Here is a 22460-nt window from a genome sequence, read left to right as displayed (position 1 = left end):
CAAATCTTGGGTGAGAACCTCCTTCCCTCAGCCAGGGCATTGAAAATGGGTCATGGATGGGTATTCCAGCATGACAATGACCCAAAACACACAGCCAAGGCAATAAAGGAGTGGCTCAAGAAGAAGCACATTAAGGTCCTGGAGTGGCCCAGCCATTCTCCAAACCTTAATCCCAGTGAAAATATGTGGAGGGAGCTGAAGATTCGAGTTACCAAACAACCTCGAAACCTTAATGACTTGGAGAGGTCTGCAAAGAGGAGTGGGACAAAATCCCTCCTGGAGGTGTGTGCAAACCTGGTGGCCAACTACAAGAAAAGTCTGACCTCTGCGATTGCCAAACAAGGGTTTTTCCCCCAAGTACCAAGTCATGTTTTGCGAAGGGGTCAAATACTTATTTTACTTATTAAAATGCAAATCAATATATAACTTTTTTGAAATGCGTTTAAGGATTTTTTTGTTATTCTGTCTCTCACTGTTAAAATAAACCTACCATTAAAATTATAGACTGAGCATTTCTTTGTCACTGGGCAAATGTACAAAATCAGCAGGGGATCAAATACTTTTTTCCCTCACTGTACATCCCAAGGTTGTTGGGAAAAGATCCTGGAAGGAGGAAGTAGAGAGAGAGAAGGTCTCAGCCACATGTCCTGCCCATGCTACTAATACCAAAGCAGTAGAGATGATTATGCAAGCATTTCTATGTTTTAATAGTTTAAATGCAGCTGCCTATAGCTTATATGGCTGAATCCTCATGACAGTATATCTGTTCTATTAGTATCTCACATGCACAGTGCCAGATAACTAGGAATGCATTTCAGGCTGGTTGGGTAATGGATGTAGGGTCTCCTCGTCAGGTCTCTGACACAAAGACAGACGCCACATCATCTTCAGGGGCCCCTGCAACATTCATCTGTGGACAATTTCATCAGGGCTCCTATTGGGTCCTTTGCTTAATCTTTTTATATAAAACTTATTATTTCTATACTGGTGTGCATCTATATGCTGGTTGCAGTAGTTCTTCTCCTAATTATTTTGATTAGATAATTGGTTAATTTCTCAGGAAGGGAATCCCCTCTGTTCACAGAGGCACTGTCAATATTATGATTATCAATCTCACTCTTCCACTTAGGGAAGCTTTTGGTTCTCTTATTTACCTCAATTTCCTGTTAGGATAGCCATTTTTCTCAAACGCGCCCCCCAAAAAGGGCTACACCTGCAATGGGAGAAACATGGGAACTATTTTTGCTTCTGCAAATGCTGTTATTAGCTGTCATAATGACTCTCTGGCGTCAATACTCTGAGTCAGGGACTTAAAGAAGAAGTTCGCCTTTGCGCATATTTTGGCAGAAAAAAATGGCATTTATTTTTTTTGCCCAAGGAGCCTGCAAAGCATTGCACCAGCAATCAGTGGATTACAGGTGCAATGTTAGGCTCCTGCAGCTTTCTGCCCTTACCTTTGAACGGGCTGTCAGTTTGAAAGCTACAGGGCTTGTGAATAAACTCTGAGGGCACTCATCAGTGTCCTTGCAGTTTAAGGACTACAAGGCGCCTGCCGTGGTAGCAGACAGGACTTGTAGTTTTCTCATTCACAAATCGCCATGAATTATGCAGCTGTGAGGGTGGAGCCCCGCACTGCCGTGCTGATTTTTAAAATGTGACAGCAGGTACGAGATGAGGAACCTCAACCTGCTGTCACAGGGAGGATGGGGAGAGGGGGGTATGGAGGTTGTTACACTCAAATACAGGTGTAACATAGAACATGCTCCAAATGTGAACTTATCCTTTAAGACTCTTTATTTTCCTGATCTGCATACTTATTAGCATTTTTTTTTTTTTTAAAGATAGAGATTATTTTTTTTTAAATCAAGTAATTTTTATTTATTATTGGACATTACATAAAACACATATAAATAATTGTAAGGACAACCCCAAAAGAGGCTCTCCACAATATGCATTAACTTACATAATTTAAATCAAATTAATGATAGAAAACAATCATGTCACCTCTCAGATTCAATAAATAACGTAAGATCATAAAAATAATCAAAATATAGTCATACATAAGAGCCTAAACATATATCTATAAATTGATTTTTTTTAACCTCAGTTATTAGGGAATGCTCATAGTCTACAAAACCGAGTTAGAACAGCTCCCCCAAAACGGCACCTATTACCCCTCAAATAAACTAATTTTTATCCACCAAACTCATATAATCCTAAACTCGTTCACTTAAATTTTTAACTTCGTTCCTCTATAACATTAAATTGAGCATTATATAATAATTACTGGGATCTATCCAATAAGACCATATTTTTTCAAATTTTTTGGGCGATCCCCTATGTTAATACGTCAGCTTTTCTCTTTTCAGTATATAATTAGGTTTCTCACACCACTGTTTATGAGTTGGCGATAAAGGAGAAGTCCACTTTTGTAAAATAAGTTGACGTGCTAAATATAAGGACCTAATCCACATAATATGCATCTCGTTTGGTAATGCTCCATCAGGAATTATTCCCAAAAGAGCAAGTTTAGGGGTCCCTACCACTTCAGTTTAGCATAATGAATTTAAAGTTATAAACACTCTTTCCCAGTAACGATAAAGTATGGGACATCGCCAAAGCATGTGAATGAGAGAACCATTGGCCAAAGCACAGCGAGGGCATGCTGGTGTTATAGTTTCCCCCAAGCATAAAGTTTTTGTGGGGTATAATGAGTCCTATGTAATACGAAGAGTTGCATCAACTTTTGGGATGGGGAAAGAGACCTCAGGCAGCGCCACCAATGTACGAGCCCACTCTTCTCTATCCAAAGGTTCTATATCCTGTTGCCAATTAGTAAGGTAGAGATTAAAGATATTCGCCCTGTAAATGCTAATTGGGTTGGACTTCGCAAAGAAAAACTAGTACCTAGTTGATAGCACAGAAACACAATGTCATTCAAATTTGCAGGGATGCATTTGGAAGGGTACAAAGATTTCTTTGCAGTTTCTGACTCATAACATGTGCAGTGTGCACTTCCTCTTTAGGATCTGCTGTATTCCCAAACTGGAGCTAAAGAAAGCTTTAAAGTGACCTGGCATAAAACATTTGAAAAGGTAGGAACAGTGCTGAAGAGCAATAACCTTTCAATGTCTGCACCTACCCTACCTAGCACTTCAAATTGATCCCTGCTATGTCCCTATAGAGCCCCCTTGGATGCTATTTATACGGGACCCTGGCTTTTGCCCAAGTGGGAGATTAAATCCTGTCCACACATTAAGCCCCAGAACCATCATTCAACTTTTAAATGCCAGAGCCTCTACTCCCCACTGAAGTGCTGGCATTTGATGGTTGAACAATAAGTGGTGGAGTGTAACCTTGACTTGGGAAGAATTTCAAGCCCCATTGTATAGACTCAGTCTAGGATCCAAGGGGCTTTACAGGGATCAGTTTGTTATGAGTTAACTGTTTTGAGTAAGCAGTTCAAGTTAACTGCTGAATCACAAAATTGTGTGCGTTTATGGAAGTATAATAAAGTTTTTTTGGAGTGCTTCAACCCTTAAGTATGCTTTTCTTTTACAGTCAAGTTGGATAAAATGAGGCTTGTTAAACCATGAAATAAGTGTCTAGTGTGTACCCTATATCTATGATTGCCCTACAGCCCCTGAACGCTTGCAAATCAACAATTGTCCCCAACAGAGGGGGGACCAAGAAAAAGTAGGGCTCCAATGAAAGGCAATCTGATTAAATGTAAATAATTAAACAAGTGTTTATTGTGGTACACAAATAGATACATGTAGACATAAGAGCATGAACCGATAACTGCATTGCCCTGATAAAAATGATCGGTAACTAAAAACCCGATCAAAAAGATAACACAGACAGGGGGGACAAAAAACATGTAACCAAAACTGACCAACAAACAAACAAAACGTCCGGACGTCTAGGCAATTGATGTCTGCGTAACCAAACAATAAAAAGTGTTCAGCATGTGCTGAGTAGGGTTACACACCAGACATCAATCCCCCCGGGGGGGGTGGCTCAAAACTGAGTAGGCAGGGAGACAAGGGGGGGGGGGGAAGGGGAAAGAAAGGGAGGGAGTGGGTTGATGAAAAGGTGGGAAAGGAAGGTGGGGTACTGCAAAAGGGAGCAGACAGCCGTGGAGTGGGGCACTGGTGTAGGTCCTGTAATCAGGTACCAATCAACCTGTAGATGGAGAAGATGTGGCCGTTTGCTGTGTTGGAATGGAGCTGGAGTAGCAACAGGTCCAAAGATGTAAGTGGCAGATTGCTACAATAAATACGGTGGTATTAAGAGTCTGACCAGGTAAGCACTGGTGCGGTGAATGAAACCATGGCTTTCATATAATATGCTGGGCAGAGATATGCAAAGAGGATGGTTGAGTACATTACCACTTCCGGGTCCTGTCTAGAAGTCCACAGATACTGCCGTAGTGTATATCATCTATGCTGTACTCTGCTTAGTTGAATACTGCACATGGTACCAAGTGCTTCCTACGAGGTCTCCGTGCTCCTGAGAAACACTGCTAAGGTGCATTGATGGCCGGCCATCTAAGTGTGCCTGTTCCCTCCTGCACGGCTGTTCCGTATAGCCGATCGGAACGCTCCCTCGGTGTATGAGCCGGCTAGCCCCAACGGGGGATGACAGCGGGTGTGACGTCCGGACGTGATGACGTCAACGCATTTCACAAAACTAGGGTGTGTAGCTTCATCTGGACGTGTAGGTGGCGTGCGAGGGCTCCTTCTTATTGCCGTCCATTCCTCGTACACGCCCACCCAGCTAATCTGTGTGAAGGAAACTCACCACGTCTGTGTGTAACCGTCTGCTGTTCGTTTGCCATTTCATATACGTAGCAATCTTTTTAAGGTTTTATTGTTGTGTAACCCCTCATCCACGATCTCTTATGTACTCAGTCTCAAGATTTGAAACAATTGATGAAAATAGAGGTGCAGATAGCCGCCCAATTGACATCCCTATTTCTTGCAATATAGCGTCTATTTGGTACGGAAAACATTTAAATATGTTACTTTTTTATTATTCCATTTGTCATATATAATAGACATCCAAGCAATATCTGAATAGGGAGTACATTTAAAACATCAGACAGATCAGCGAGATAGAGCAAACGGGGGAGAGGGAAGAGTTGGAGAGGAATAAAGGAAGGGAAGAGAGGGGGGGGGGGGAAAGAGGAAAAAAAGGAAAAAAGGGAAAAAGTAGTTAATTTCATTGATGCCGTGTCTGGATATAAATTATCTGTAGTGGCCACAAATGACCCATAGTATATCCAGATTCGGCTAACACACGGGAAATTCACCAATGTGGAACATCAGAAGAGGTGACTAGTCTGCATCCGTGATACCTGACCCTATGTGTTTATATCTTCCCTCAGGTCAAATATGGGGACTCAGAGGAGGGGGGGGGGGTTCACATCAAGTGCCCTGCATGGTATATTGTATGTTATGGGCCTTTATGATAAACGAAAGAGGGTGAGCAATAATGGTGATGCTCAAGCCTAGTCCCAGTGTACTTAGCCGGGGTACTGCAGGGACTCAAAGATAGCTATATGACCAGTTCCACAATGGGTACCCATCCAAGATGTTTACGCCATTAGGAAAGGCTGTAAATTCAGTTCCGTGTTCAGGCCTAAAGGAATCAGGGAACCCAGACGGAAAATCCATCTTTTTTCTGTAAAATTTGATCAAAATCCCCTCTTCTGGAGGAAAGATTCAAGGCATAGATTCCCTTGACCTGCATGCCAGACAGCTTGCCCTGGTGATATTGGGCAAAGTGTCTGGCCACCGGTTTTTCAGGGTTTTTTTCCAGGATTTCCCTCGTGTTCTCCTAGACGAATCCTGAATTGGTGTTTGGTCTTGCCGATGTATATCTTTTTACATGGGCAAGTCAACATGTAAATGACCCTTGTGGTTGCGCAATTGATAAGACTTTTAATCTCAAAGTTCTCTTTATTTAGAGAATCGCTGAAGGGTGTTGTCCTATGTACATATGGACATACCTGACAATGTCCACAGGGGAACATACCCTTGCTCCTGGGGAACTGGGATAGCCAAGAACTGTCAGTACTCCTAATATGTTCAGAGTGGACTAAGCAGTCACCCAGGTTTCTGGCCCTCTTAGCCACCATTTTTGGGGCAGGCCCTACTATCTGGGCTATTCCGGGGGTGCTGGTGAGTATGCCCCAGTGTTTCTCTAATATTGATCTAATTGTGTCCCAAACTCTGTGATAATTCTCACTGGATCCGGAGCAGTGACGGAAGGAAGGACATGTAGTGTATTTTTTGTTATTTTTGTTTTGTCTAGTAGTGAAGGGCGATCACGTTCTGCTGCCTTACGTTTTGCTCTACTCAGCTTTTATGGGTTTATGGGAGTATCCGCGTTCCCAGAAGCGTTTATACAGTTTGTCGCTTTCGCGTCTGTAATCTTCCCTGTTGGTAAAATTTCGCCTTATGCGGAAAAACTGGCCAACAGGCATATTGTCCTTGAGCCATTTCAGATGGTGGCTATCTGCTCTTAGAAGTGTATTCTCAGAAGTCTCTTTCCGGATGGTCTGAGTCACCAGGGATATATCCTTCCTGCTAACAGACAAATCCAAAAAGGAAATCTTTTCTCGGTCCCATATGTAAGTCAGTTTGATGTTTCGGTCATTGGAATTCAAGAAGTCTATGAATTCCGTCAGCGAGTTCTGATCGCCCCTCCAAATAACAAACACGTCGTCGATGTACCTGAGCCACGTATGTACATGGCCCAGGTACATCGGCGAGGTGTAAACCACATCCTCCTCCCATAATCCCAGGTGGAGACAGGCATATGCTGGGGCCCAGGGTGCTCCCATGGATGTGCCGTTGATTTGCTGGTAGTTTCTTGATAGAAACTGAAAGAAGTTATTTTTAAGGGCGAAAGTCAACAGGTCCACTAGAAATTCGTTCTGTGGTCTGTAATCAGGAAAATGTCTCTCTAGGAATGTTTCAACCGCCCTAATCCCCCAGTCGTGGGGGATCGACGTGTAAAGGGATTCCACGTCGATCCCCATTAGAAGGAGCTCTCCCTGTACATTAATCTTGGAGATATGTCTCAAAACATCGCCTGTGTCCTTCACATAGGACTTAAGGTCCATGACCATTTCCTTCAGCATATTGTCTAAATACTTTCCAACTTTCTCTAGGGGACCCTTTATCGCTGAGACAATTGGTCTCCCCGGAGGATTCTCCAAAGATTTATGTACTTTCGGGATGATATAAAATACCGGTACATTGTATTCATTGACAGTGAGGTAATTTAGTTCCCGTTTACCTAGTAGTCCTGCCTCCCCTGCTAATTTAAGTTTGCTATTTAGGTTCGCGACAAGGTTGGGAAAGGGGTCACTGGATAGTTTCTTGTAAGTTTTAGTGTCGCCTAATAGGCGAAATACCTCTTTTTCATAATCTTTCTCATCCAGAAGTACCACATTCCCACCCTTGTCGCTCCTTTTTATCACCAACTGCGGGGCTGCTGACAATTCACGGATTGCCTTACATTCCTCCAGGGAGAGGTTGTCTTCATTTTTTAGGTTCCAGTCTACCTTGGATAGATCTTTTTGTATCATATACAAAAATAGGCTTAGCCATTTATTTTTATTCAGTGGGGGCATCTTGGTGGACCTGATGTTTAATCTGGACTGCCTCTTATAAGGGCTATACCCAGTTTCCTCTCTATCATTTTCCTCAAGGAGAGAGTTGAGGATAGCCAACATTTCCTCGTCCTGATTCTTTGTTGTGTTTGTACCTACTTCACGCGAAGATCCATTTGAGTGAATAAAGTGAAGGAAGACCTTGCGTATAAATAAGGAGAGGTCCTTAAATACTGTGAACTCATCCATCTGGTTGGTGGGTGAAAAGGACATCCCCTTTTGTAGGAGGTCAATGTGTCTCTTGTTTAGTTTAAATTTAGAGAGGTTTATGATTTTCGTGTCGTTCCCTTCTATTTTATCCATCAAAGGTTTAACTACTTCCGTTGGCTTCTGGTGCGTGCCCCCCCTTTGGTTGTCTGTCTCTGAGGTCCGGGGGTCAGTTGTTTGTGTGTGTTTGGGTTCTCCTTCAGGTGATTCTCCTTGTCTTCGCTCAACACCCCCTCCCCCTCTAAAAAAGTCACCGACTTAGTCACGCCATCTTCTTCGGGGTCACTTGGGGATTTTTTTTTGGGGATTGCTTTTCTTTTAACCTGCTACCAACACTTTACATCAATTCAGTTTTAACTAAGATGTTGGCGATAGGTTGTATTTATCTGTTTATTTTTGTAATGAAAAGCTGGTTGAAAGTGACTGAAATTGCCTGACAATTTCTAAGGTCAGCATAATACTCATGCGACATGGGCTAGGACAGGAATGGGAACAGTAACAAAAAAAGTGAGTATCATATTTTTCATTGTCACCAGTCTAATAATTTCAACAATTGTTCCATAATATTAAATTGTAAATTATTCCTTTTTATGCATCTTATTTACCTGTAAAAGCCTCCGTTGTGTGAACACCCAAAAGACTGCCGCTAGGCGCTGCCATCTTGAATGGTGAAGTCAGCAGCCCTAGAAGGCTCAAGAGCTGTCACAAGCCATCTGTCTTTCTTGCTATAATGATCCTGTAGTCTTGAGGATAAAAAAGAAAGAGGATGGGGAGGTGGATGACCAGTCTAACTTTTATAGAGCTGTAAAGAATCTTGTGGATTTGATGGGGCAGAGTACCAGGAAAAAGGGTTACTTAGGGAGGTGAGGAGAGGGTAGAGATATTGAGCCAGTACATTGAGTCTATTTAGTCAATACAGACAGTAGACACTCTCAGAAAAGGGGAGGGAGGGGGCCTGTACTAAACAATTGACTCTTCCTGGAATAGTCAACATTTTCTAGCAAGCTCAAAGGCACATTACAAGTGAATAAAAATATTTTACCGAAAAGAAAAACACTTCAAGTAAACATTGAAAATAATTGACTTTACTGTGTTTACCTGCAACATTTTAAAGTTGATCGTAGGGTCTCTGTTGCTTCTATTTAGAGATGGGTATATTCAAAACTCCTGCCCGTTTTTTTTGCACCATTTATCGTCCATTGGGAGATTTACCTTCACTTCCTGTCTTGAAGACGCTACAGGAAGTGGAAGAAACTCTTCTAAAAGTGAGAGAAATGCCATCTTAAGACAATTGTCATTGGACTAAGTGTTCCCACATTGGAATATTTCTCCTCAATTATCGCTTTTTTTTTTTTTTTTTTCACTTTTAGTCCCAATAATAGTAGTCACCAAGATGAATCAAAAGTGATCTCCCTAGCAGGGAAAGTTGAATATTGCTGAAGTGATTGGGTAAATGTTTTAACAAATCATAACAAATAAAAGGTGGAGAGAACTGATTTTTAATAATGTGCTTTAAAATGAACCCCTGCTTCTTAAGCTGATCTCCAAGGGCCATTGTACACATTGTAGGTGTCAAACATGGTGCAAGTATGTTTTTTTTATGCTCTAAAATATAAAGCAAAAGCAGGTGTGAAACAAACCAAAATCTAATCTTTTAACACCAGTTGAAAACTTAACCCAGAACAGATTTCCTAGCCGTACCCAAAGTGTAAAAAAATGGCAAACAGGCAAGATTTTTTTTTTTTTTTTTTTGCAGAAGAGACAGAATAGATTTCTTCTACATTAAAGCTGAGCTAAAATGTTGCTGTTATTCATTGGGAGCAGACAGACTATTGCAGAAGAGACATGCAATGTCTCTTCCACAATAAGATGCACCTACCTGTCTGCTCTAAGTGTTCCCCAGCATGTACACAAAGCTGCGCATGCATAGCTCAGCTTACAGTGGCAAGCACAATCCCTGTGTGCCAGGATGACTATCTCCTGTGCATGCGCAGGAGTGACGACATCCCACGCCAGCCAATGAAGATGGCGGAAAACCTGCACACAGAATAAGATGCCGGTTCAGGCGAGGGACAGATACCATTAGAGGAAAGGTAAGTATAGCTGCACAGACATGCAGTTCAGTGTACAATTTTGGCAATGTTGAGATAAACAAACTCCTATGCATGCACAGGAGTGACATTGCCTCAGCATGGCTAATGAAAAAGGCTGAAGATCAGTACCCGGAAGGAGACCGGCCAAAGAGGTCAACAGCTGGCAGGGAGCACTGGGACACCAGAGCTGAAGTGAATGGTGAGTCTAGTTCCGCTTTAATCCTTGGAATGACATACCTAATAAGGCATCAAAGCTATTGTATATGGACTGCACTAACACCTTACCAAGATCTCTGTGCAAAAACAACTGAATATTTACAGTACATATTGACTCCAGTTTCCATGAAATGAATCAAGGGAGAAATATTCAATTTAAATTTTTATTGCAGGAATTAGTGAAAGTTACACTCCAAAATTGATGCAAGCAACATTAACAACCCAAACAGAGAATAAGCAAAGAGAAACAAACAAAAAATACATATGTGTAAAGTAAAACACACAATAGTTCCAGTAGGCAGAATGGCATGGTGACAATGTAAGATGTATAAATGCTGTCAGTGGGGTCCAGTGACAGTTTTGGCTCAGGAAATAGGCTGCAGGTACTGTACTGTGAGGGCTAGAATGTGATGGCATAAGCCTTTTGAAGTAGTAGTAACAAGTAACATAAGAATATAGTACCCAGATAATAACGATGATGACCTAATATCCAAATGAAGATCTACAAAGTGTATCGCCCTTTCATTTAGCCTATTAAGACAGATTAACCACTACACTACTTGGGTTCCTGCAAATGTCCTCTGGCAGTGAAGCTTTTAAAGTAGCAGCAATGAACACCTTTAAAATGTACCTACTTAATTATCACGCTGGAAAACAGGATTTTAGCACTGAAAATGAGCCAATGCACATTGTTACATTTGTGGGCCCAATTCATAAAGGAAAGAGCAATGCACAAAGTTTGGTCATCTATAGCAACCAGTCACCAATCAGCTTTCACTATTCTGACTCTAGATAGAACAAACTCTGGCTGGTATAGATTACTTCACCATGTAAATCATTGTTGCCGGTTTGCGACACCCTATTATTACAATGCCAAAAAAGTGAAGGGTGTTAAAGTGTTAGAGAGGGGGTTATCCCTGACTAGTGGATAGGTAAAAGGTTATGTGGTATTAACTGAATGGCATTACAGCAAATGTAAAAGTAATGTCTTGAGAATATAAGTTTCCAGTGAATCTCTAGCAGCTGTATTGATGAATACATTTATATGTCCATAGAAAAAACAGAACATTTCTCATGGTCAGGAAGGTGGTAGCATTTGAGTAAATGTTTAGGGAGAGTTTGAAGCGCTTTAACTAGAATGTGTGTTTCCCCAGAACTAGGACATAAATTAAATACACAAAGGACTGGAACCATTTTGCAGTGTTAAAAATTATTTCAGAAATTGGACTCTTGAAACAAGTGTGAGTAACCCTTTATAAAAAGAAAAAAAAGAAAAAAAAAAAAGAAGGATTTCAATGTGTTTCATTGACCAAAATCCTCTCCTCCAAACAGGCAGGTTAAGGGCAAATGATACTTAGATACTTTAAAAGGAATGTGTTACTTTGAGATATAAGTGGGTTGCTATTGTTAATATCTCCTAGTGAAAATGCTTGTTCTAAGACCCCTTTCACACCGAGCCGCCTATAGCGTCGGCGGTAAAACGCTGTTATTTTTAGCGGCGTTTTACCGTCGGATTTGAGGCGCATTTTGGGCGCTTTTACCCCCCCCCCCCCCCGCTAGTGGCCGAGAAAGGGTTAAAACCGCCCGCAATAGCGGCGTTTGGCCGGCGGTATCCCAGCGCTGCCCCATTGATTTCAATGGGGAGCAGCGGTGGAGGAGCGGTAAACACACCGCTCCTTCACCGCTCCAAAGAAGCTGCTGGCAGGACTTTTCCTGACGTCCTGCCAGTGCACCGCTCCGGTGCTCGGGCTTTCACACTGGAAACAATGGAGCAGCTGTTTGAGGGCGGATTGCAGGAGCTATTTTTAACGCTATAGCGCCTGCAAAACGTCCTCGGTGTGAAAGGGGTCTTAATATTCCTGTTCTCTGGCTATTGACCCAATGGCTTGAACACTGAGCCAGTGACCTAGAACAACTTTACAGATCAGATGTTCTGACTTTAGTCTGACTTCCTGAACTGCATAGTCACCAGATAGCACTGAAGGCAAAAAAGGCATTTTCATAAGAGGCCAGCAATGGCAACCTCCACATTTTTATTAGTAGAGGTTTCTGTTAATACAAAAAAGAGAAGCGGTTAAATGCAGCATGAAAGTGTCTGTCAAGAGAAGTCTTGCATGGGATGGAAAGGTTTTATTCATCTAGCATACATCTAAAGAACCTCGCTTTAAATCAGAACTTAACCACTTCAGCCCCGGAAGATTTGGCTGCTCAATGACCAGGCCATTTTTTGCGATACTGCACTGCATCGCTCTGACAATTGTGCGGTTGTGCGACACTGTACCCAAACAAAATTGACATCCTTTTTTTTAACCACAATTACAGTTTTCTTTTGGTGGTATTTGATCATCTCTGCGGTTTTTATTTTTTGCTCTCTAAACAAAAAAAAGAGAGCGACAATTTTGAAAAACACAATATTTTGTACTTTTTGCTATAATATCCCCAATTTTTTTTTAAAAGAGCACATTCTTCCTTAGTTTGGGCCGACATGTATTCTTCTACATATTTTTGGTAATAAAAATCGCAATAAGCGTATATTGATTGGTTTGCGCAAAAGTTATAGCGTCTACAAAATAGGGGAAATATTTATGGCATTTTTATTATTTTTTTTTTTTTACTAGTAATGGCGGTGATCAGCAATTTTTATTGGGACTTCGACATTATGGCGGACAGATCAGACACTTTTGACACATTTTTGGGACCATTGGCATTTATACAGCGATCAGTGCTATAAAAATGCACAGATTACTGTGTAAACGTCACTGGCAGGAAAGGGGTTCACACTAGGGAGCAATCAAAGGATTAACTGTTTTCTATAGGGATTGATTCTAACCGGGGGGGGAGGGGACTGACTGGGAGAGGAGACAGATCGTTGTTCATACTTAGTATGAACAGATCACTCTTCACCCGACAGCACGGAGATCTGTCCGTTTATATTGACAGATCTCTGTTCTGTCTCTGTGAGGAGCGATTGCGGGGGGCCCGGCGGTCATCGCACGCGCATTGGAGCCTGCATCACACGCCCCCCTAGTGGTCAAAAGGCGAACAGACTTAGTTACGTCAGTTCGCCCAGGGAAGCCAACCTGCCGCAGTACAACTGCGGCAGCTGGTCAGGAAGGGGTTAATGCAAAAACAGGGTTTATTTGTTGCTGTGTTTGTATTCGAATTGTGAATACATGTAGATAGTGAATGTTATAAATAGCTTAATATCTTCAACTGTATTGGAATTACTCACACTACCTTTACAAAACTAAGTGAAAAATTAAGTATAAATGAAGTCAACAAATTAAACTTGATATCTGTACATAAAACCTCTAAAAATCTTATACCTGTGTAAACGTTTGGCAATAGGAGGTTTACCACTGTAAAAGTATGCATCATTTCTTATATACTATGCTTTAAATTTACATGATATAGTGCTCATCTCCTGCAAGAGACACATACACATTGTTTAACCCATAAATCACAGTTCTTAATTGCTGAATAGGACATAAGCACAAGAAGCAGCATTGAACACCTGCATCACTATCCTATACCAATGGCCTGGCACATTATCCCTAGACACAAAATATAGAGAAAGCCAGATCCCGCTGACTCTGTATTTAAGCAATGCACTCAGGTGATGATCCGTTATTTTCCTAGAATAAAAGTCTAACTTGTCAAACAAAACATTTCAATCTGCTTCAAGAAAAGATGCTAAGAGAATGTATAATACATTTGATGAATAAAAGCACCCCAGATCTGCAATCCGTTCAGAGGGTAAGGATATTATTTAGGATAGAATTCTCAATACAAAATTAACCACAATACCAGAATTTTAAGGCATTGGGTTAAAACACCTCACAGTGGTTCTCTACCCGTTTGGGAGTGAAAATGTTAGATTGCTTCTGAACCCAGTTATTGGATCTACTGCAGTGGGCTATGTTCTAATAATATTTCAGTCACTGGTCCTGCTACTTTCTTGTGTGACAGTTCTTTTAACATTTTAAAAGTACCAATTATTAGAAGCCTGAGGTGGGTAACCTGTGCTTAATGACTGTTGAACATACTACAAATAGGCAAAAAGCAAGACTGATTAGTGCTTACACGATGTTACAGGGCATATAGTAAGCTAAAATAATGGGCCCTGATTTGGCATTTATGGTTAATGTGTATATGGCCCCACAGTTCTACTGAATGTTTGTGTTGAGTGGTAATAAGGTTCCAGCTACACACATGCATTTGGAAAGTAACACAGCCCATACAGTATGCATTTTTTTCCATTCAACCCAAAACAAATAAAATGCCTCAATTCCTCCATACATACATTCGATGTGGATGGGGGAATCCCTCCCACTAAGGTATTGTATTCTGGCATAGTGAGCCTTCCCTGCTGTCAGAATACAATGATAAGCGTTGCTGGCTATAGCAGGTGGCGTTGATCATTTGGGAAAAACCCGACAGGCCAGTTGTACAAAAGTAGATCAATAGGTCCACTTGTGTACAATGAGCCTGCCCATAACATGCACTGAAATTCGTCCAGTCCCTGTTGAACCGGCTGAATTTCAATCCACGTATGGCCAGCTTAAGAGTATCTTGTAGAACCAACAATGTGCTCGGTATGTATAATGGTAAAAATACAAACTGCATTCAATAAAAACAAGGGGGGGGGGGGGAATTTACTTATTTTAAATGCATAATACTGGACATGATCTATAGGTGCTAAAATGTGTTCTCTTAGGCTGGGTTCACACATATGCGAATGTGACCGGCTCTCAATGGAGCCCGATTCACAAATGTCCGGGGTGGCCACGGTCCAGATTGAAAGGGTCCTGTGCGTGTTCGGGTCCCGTTCAGGTGCAAATTCAGGCAAAAATTTGCAGTTGAACAGGTGAACAGAAATGCACCAGACCCCAGGCATGAACACACGGCCGCACATATGTGAATCTGGCCTCCATGAAAACCACTTCTGTGATCCTAAAACACCCTTACAAAGCAAAAATGTGTCCCTTCAATATCTAAAAGATGCCAAAAAATTGAACACTTTACCATGAGCTTAAAATCTGATCCAGTGCCATTCTGAGTGTAAGAAAAATAAATGCGAGTGATAAAATAACAAAAAAAAAAAAAAATCACAACAGACAACACAAAATTCTAAAGATGATTTTTATTTTTTTTATTATTTCCAGTGGCCAAATGTGAAAGAACTGGCCAAAGCCAACTGGTTTATAGAGAGAATTTTGAATTATTCAAAGATTACATAATGCGCACCATTTAAGTGTATAAGGCATCTCTTATCAATGACACCCCAAATCTAATTCGAGAGCCCACCTACTAACAAATAGGGATAAGGAAGGTTTAAAGGCATTGTTGTTGCCAGCACCAATAGGCAATTTAATAAGGCAAGGGAAGGGGACAAAGGCCTTAAAGTGAACCTATCCACTTTAATGCCCCCTACCCAAAAAAAATACCTGTTATTTGCTCCTCTGCCACTCCCTTTAGTCATTGGTAGCAAAGAAAATACCAAAGACATGCAAGTACTGAGCAGCATGTAACATCCCTGGTACTTGTCTAACTAAAGTGACCTGGGGCTTACACAGTTTCCTTACCTAACTCGAACAAAGCGGGGGGGGGGGGGGGGGGGGGACCAAGAGGAGGAAACTGTGTGCCAATTTGATTACACTGGAGTGCTGTAAACAAATAAAAAATAAAATAAACACTTCAAGCAAAAGACTTTAAAGTAAACCTTTAAGAATAACATTAAGGTTCATGTAATTGCTGCCTCAGTACAGAAACCTGTACTGAGAAAAAGGCCCTCACTGCTGACCTCTTAATGCCTTGCCTTCTCTGTGGTTTTATTTACTGACCAGGAACCAACATGCAGCTAGCAAATCAAAACTCCAGCATATTGTTGAGGGTCAGTAACCGTATTGAAGTCCATGAAATCCACATAACAGCTAAGCAACCACCATTTTCCAAGGGAGAGTCAGCAGTAGCAGCCTACATGTTTTCTCAGCACAGTATTAATTTAAGGTGAAGTCCCTAGCATTTTCATTCTTTTTCTAGCTTTATTACAGGAGACAAATGCATTTTAATAGGCACACAGCTACCTAAATCTAAAAAAAATGAAATAAATAGCCCTAGAACCTCAACTTTTCTAAAACCGTAAACATAAAAAAATGGCAGCTTCCATTATTTCTAACTAGCCACACCTCATATCCAGGGTGAAATCGTCATTTTCTGTTGCAGTTTTCCATCTTCTAGTTTCACTTTTGCTCACTGGGCTAGTGGAGCCCATTCACACTAAAGCGATCTTTTGGGTACGAGTTGTGTTAAGGAAGCCCATTCATTATAAGTGGGCTGCCAATACGTCACAAAAGATGTGAAAATGTGCATGATCCTTTTTTCAAAAGCGCATCACAACACAACGCATGGTATGTGTTTTGTGGTGCGCTGCGGTGGATTGTGCAATGCATCGGGGTACCATTCACAATGAATTTCACCACAATGCACATAAACCAGGTATTTTAATGTGTTAGAATTGTAGCATGCATTGCCACAAGGCTTAAATGTGAATGGCCCTCTCAGTGAGCATCACTATACTGCTGAGGTCCTTTCTGTGCTCTCCAGCTCTTCTAAGTCACTTGAACAAAAAAATTGTGGGGCTGCCAATTCTCACCTCAACTGAAATGCTAGTTTCCTGTTTGTTTACCCCCGTTTCAAATCAGTGATCTGGAAAAAGCATGACAGTCAAAAACCCTTATCTACATACTTGTTCTAGGTCAATGACTCAAGGTACTAAATCCATACAACTAATATTCTCTAAGAATCAGAAACCCTTCCATGTTTTTCTTCAGCCTTGGGTGCCTGAATACAATTTTACATTAGCAGCACTGTTCTATTGTCAAAAAATGCAAAACTTCCCATTGTTGAGATTTGATGTGCAGTAGATTGTGGTAAGAAACTATAAAGGCATATTCCAGCAGTTGAATTGGTAATTTTGAAAACACATCTAATGATTCCATAACTTGCCTAAACTGAATCATGTTAGATTGCCCATTTTCTTAATAGGACCCCCTTCCCCTCCCCACACAACAGCTTTGTGTTGGCTCAGGCCTGAGCACTTCATCCTGGGAAGGTATTGGGGGTTTTTTCGATGGCTTCAACAGACAAAAAGAAAAAAAAATGGTAAAGACAAATATAAAAGAGGATAAAGACAAATAAGAAGAGGGGTGTTTTCAAGAGAATCTGTTGCTTTAAGCTGTATGGGTGGTTTCTGAACTGCTCGGTTGTATGAAGTCAAAGCATGAAACCTCCATTTGCATGGACTTATGTCTTGGGAATGAAAATTAATTTAGTTGCTCTGTAGTCATGTTGCCCCCACTGACAAGAAATGACTGTGAATATGATCAATGTCTGAACTATATCTTTCAAAGGAATCTTGAAGAAAATTAGTTCCTTGAGATTAAATTGAAAAGTCTAAAAATTACCTGCGTAATTTAGCCCTTTCTAGGAATGAATGTCTACATTGGTCTCTCTACATTATATATAATTTGTGAGAACAAAACTAAATTTCATAAACACTTCTAACGATAGCATGAGATACTGAGTTTATATAAAACACAAGTTAGCAAATATATCGATAGCATTCTTTCACAATAGGCCAGACATTCTAAATGGTTAATATAGCAGTGTTACAGTTCAAGCAGACAGCATGTGGACAGTCTGCTTTTAAACCTAATACATAGTAAGGGTAACATATTTCATATAAGGCAGCTTATATTATTAAAAAAAAAAATGCAAGCACCTTTCTACTCCGAATAAATGGACTCTCCCAAAGATAACTGCTAGCACCATGTTTAAAGTAAACATTACAAAAGTGCTTTTTTGTAATGATTCTTGGGAGACACCAACTAAGCAGCATTTGATTCAATATCAAATCAGTAAACAATACCCATAAAGTTTGAATATTCAGAGAATAGAGATCAGCAATACAAACATAAGGTTTCACTCTGTATAAAATGCAATATTAACTACCTTCCAAGAACTACAGAGCCCCAGTGCATCCATGAAACATATTTTCCTAACCTAAGACAGAGTAATAAAAAAAAAAAAAATGTAAGTATGCTATAACTGATAACCATGCATATAAACTGGATAAACCTTGCGAACACATTAAACATGAAGAGACAAACAAACAATGAAGGACTTGCTTGTTCACCAGAATTTGTAAACACTTCACTCAGAGCAGCTACTGTCCACTGGAAGTAACAGTATATTCAAAGACAATTGTTGGTCCTTCTACCTTTAAACACACAATGGCACAGCATACTTTTTGGTACCATGAACTGCATTGTTGCATCTACAGTATGTTGGCCACACACAGGCAGAACCTGGTGTTTGGCCCAAGCACCTATAATATAGTCAGACTGGAGGGGGATTGGCTAAGGGATCAGTCATGTTTGGCTTTTGACAATACAAAGTAAACCGTTTTCTGTAAGCTGCTTGTAGATGTTCCTGGCTACAGCTTAACATTGGAGAGGTACAAAAACACTTGGGGGGTCTATTTATAAAGCAGTGATAGTAATTTTACTAAACATTCTCTAGTAGTGACTAAATAACGGTCTTAAAATTGAACTAGAGTTGAAAGAAAATTCCAACCAGGCAGGCTCTTTTTTTGCAGAAGCGACATACAATGGCTGTTTGCAATCCTCTCTGGAATGTACACTGAGCTGTGCATGCCTGGGTGCTGGGATGTCTGTCCACACATCCCATTCTGGCAAATTTAGACACTGGAACTGAGGAAAGTATTTTTGACTTTTGTTCCTCTTTTTACTTTATAAATTTGCCCCTTTGTTGGGCAGTTGCAGGGTGCCCAGTGAGCATTTGCCAAAAATTTAATAAAACATTTGGCAACCCATGTGAAATTGAACACTCCTTCCACGGAAGTATTGTAGGTTAGAGAAGTGGAGATGCCTTTCGGTCTGGTAAGCCCACTGTGGAAAGTGATTACTGTGCTGGGGGGTATCCCTTGTGGGCAATTTTGGGTAATAAAAGTTAACCACAAAAACGGATTGTCTGGTAGCTAGTTATGCAACACTTACAAAATGCTTGATATTCAATTACATAGTTTTTGCCTAGAGTTGTCATTAAAGTGTAAGAAAGGCCTAACTATAACAATTTTTAAATTCCCCCCCATTTACCTATCCTGCCTAACATGTATATAAAAAAAAAAATTCTGTGTGCATATACTTTCAATCTGCTCCATTATGGTCATGTGATCCTGCAGCTATGTGCAAGGGAGTGGCTGACAATCGCTGTGAATTCCAGGAGCCATGACATCTACTGTAGGCTCCTATGGCATAGCCATTGATGGCCTCCCTCCCGTGACATCACCCAAATTGCAACAGTCGCTCACGGACAGAGGGGGAGCTGGAGTTGCGGGATCACATGACCGAAGTACCGGAGCAGATTAAAAATAGGCTTTTCTACCACATTAACTTCTTTTAAATATCCAACTATTTCTGTATAGACCAGGAAAATTACAGATGTATTTTTGTTATTGCCACACAAATCAAACACCACTGTGTACACCTTCATTTATTCACAATTATATAAAAATCAGACAAGTGCATTTTACATTCATTTGGCCGTGAAATGAGCCTTTTGAAAACTGCATGTGAATGAGTCAACTCTAATCAGTCTCAAACAATTCAGTTATGACAATAATTCTGATAATCTAGCTTTTTTTCCCTTTTTGGATACAAAATAAGGCAGAACATATATTTCTACTACAAAGTCACATATACTTTTTCTTTTTATAGTAACAACGTCAAAATCTTATTAGAGTCACAGACTTGTCAGCATGAAATATGGAGCCACTAAGATATTGTAGACTGCAATGGAGGTCACTTTTAGCTGGCATCCTTAAAAGACTTCATGGACCAATTATCAAACCTTAGCTATAGACACTTGTTTATTTTTGGCACGTTAGGGAAATTAAGATACAATTAGCTCCTTGCTGCTGGGAGCACTTATTTGCATGCCTTGACAAGAAGTCAGCTGATATTTTATTGAACGAACGAGCAGAAGGGAATAGCAGAAAGTAATCACTGAAACTCCACTTGCACTTCAGAGGGAATTTCCATCCTTCCTGGCAATGGTGGGTGAATTTCTAAAACAATTACATTGGCTGCTGATTCTACACTTAAATGATTAACTATACAGTATTTTACATAAACCTGGGGCCGTCCCTCTCCACGTCACCTTGTATAGACCTAAAATCCACAGGGGACCTTCTCCACAGGCCTACATCAGCTGGAGAAGCCCGGCAGCCTTCTTTACTGATTCAGAGGGCCTCAGCCTGCAAGTGGCCTTTTCCAAACAGAAATAAATGGCAAAACCATCTAGTTGCAGGCTTGATAAATTGGACAGATCTTCATGCATATTCAGGTGAAAGAAAGAAAATTAAGCTTGCAGATTCACCTGGTTTTCTAACTTCAAATTCATCGCAAATCCCGGTCAGATTTGTATCCTGCGCCCCTTGACCTGAGGGTGCTCAAAGCACTTAGCTTCATGCTTGTCACACACACACACTATCTATTGGAGCCCATGCTAGATATAATCACAAGCAAAGATTTACCAGTTGCTGGCAGTTCTGGCTGTGGCTACTAGATGATAGAACTGGTCTTCAAGGTCATATATATATATGTTTTTGGGCGCAGTTGACCTTTAAGTTATGAGGGGACAAGAGTAAGTTGAACAACTGATTGGCCTGTTTTTTTTTTTTGATCTCCTCCAGAATTCCCTAATGTAATGGGCATTCCAAAGCAAGATGATGGTGCCATGCTTTTCCCCAATAGATTGTAAATCACAAAGAATCAAAGAATAAAATTGTGGAGTCTAGCTGCAAAAATGAGACTAAACTCGTTGGAGCTCACCCACAATTACATGCTGGGTGTCAAGTAACACTCCTTGCTTCTGCCACGTATTGATCATGCTTTTCATTCTATACTAGATAAAATAAATCCCCAAATGTCTGCTATTCATGTGCATGCCACACTTGCCAGACCCTACAAAGAAAACTTGGCATATTCTTGATAGCATATTCCATCCAAAACAGAAGTAGGATGAACGGTTAAAGATTCTGGGAAGTACTAACTACAATTTGCTACACGGTGCAAAGTACACATATTCTAGCAATTACCTTGCTTTGAGAATTAATAGAAATTTAGAAATGGATGCAGAATGAGGGAAAAAAGATATTATTTCACTGAATTTCTCTGATTGGAAAACCCTAAGATGCATGCTTTTATTTAAAAGTAGCACTATAGGCATTTTTGCTTTCACTTTGGATGCAGTGGGGGGGGGGGGGTTGTCATCTGTATCCCGTTGGTAAGATTTACTTTTGCTTCCTGTCCCATAGCCAAAACACATAGTGTGAGAAAATCCCTGCAAATTATGGGAATTCCCCAGGGCTTCCCAGGTCACCATAACTAGTGTCCCCACTGGAAGGTTTCCACTCTATTACTTTCCTGGGTACAACCCAAAATGTGAGGTTTTAATTTATTTTTAGTGATGATCATAAACAAGACAAATAGAGAAGGGTGAATCTCCCCAACAGGGGCACAGACCGCAATAAAGAAAAACTTTAACAGGTTTTCTAATCCATCTCGATTCTGTCCAAAATGAATAGATTTGCCTTGGATTATACTTTAATACCTGTGCAAAAAACAGTTCAAAGCGGTAAGCCATAGCAACCAGATTTTAACAGGTTGGACAGACAAATGGAATATCATTTAATTACTGGTTTACAGTACTTTCTTTACCTTATTAAATTAAAAAAACACCAATATTGTTCTGCAGAAATGGCTATTCAATAACATTCCATTTAGTAGTTATAACCGATAAACTGGAAATGCACTTGTGGCTCCTCTAGCAATGTAATAAAAGGTTATAAAATGGTTTTATGAATATGAAGTAAACTGTAGTTACCAATTTTATCATTCTATATTCACACATAAGCCTCTCAACAGAAACTAAACAGCAGCTTTATCTAAATCACATAATGAGTTACATAAAAAATAATGCCCATTAACAGTCATCAATTACTTCCACAAAATACATTTTTTGTAGCTTTTTTTTTTTTTCTTTAAAGATAAGTGAACCTTTAATATAACCAAACAAGACAAGGGCAAAAATATATTTTCTCCCTTTTCCTTTACTTTGGGAGGCAGCATAAAGGGTCCACCCAGTTCAAATTTGTTTAAAAATGAGCCCTTCTT

This window comes from Aquarana catesbeiana, linkage group LG02 (assembly GCF_042186555.1).
Source record: "Aquarana catesbeiana isolate 2022-GZ linkage group LG02, ASM4218655v1, whole genome shotgun sequence".
NCBI classification, from domain to species: Eukaryota; Metazoa; Chordata; class Amphibia; order Anura; family Ranidae; genus Aquarana; species Aquarana catesbeiana.
Note: the sequence above shows the minus strand (reverse complement) of the source record.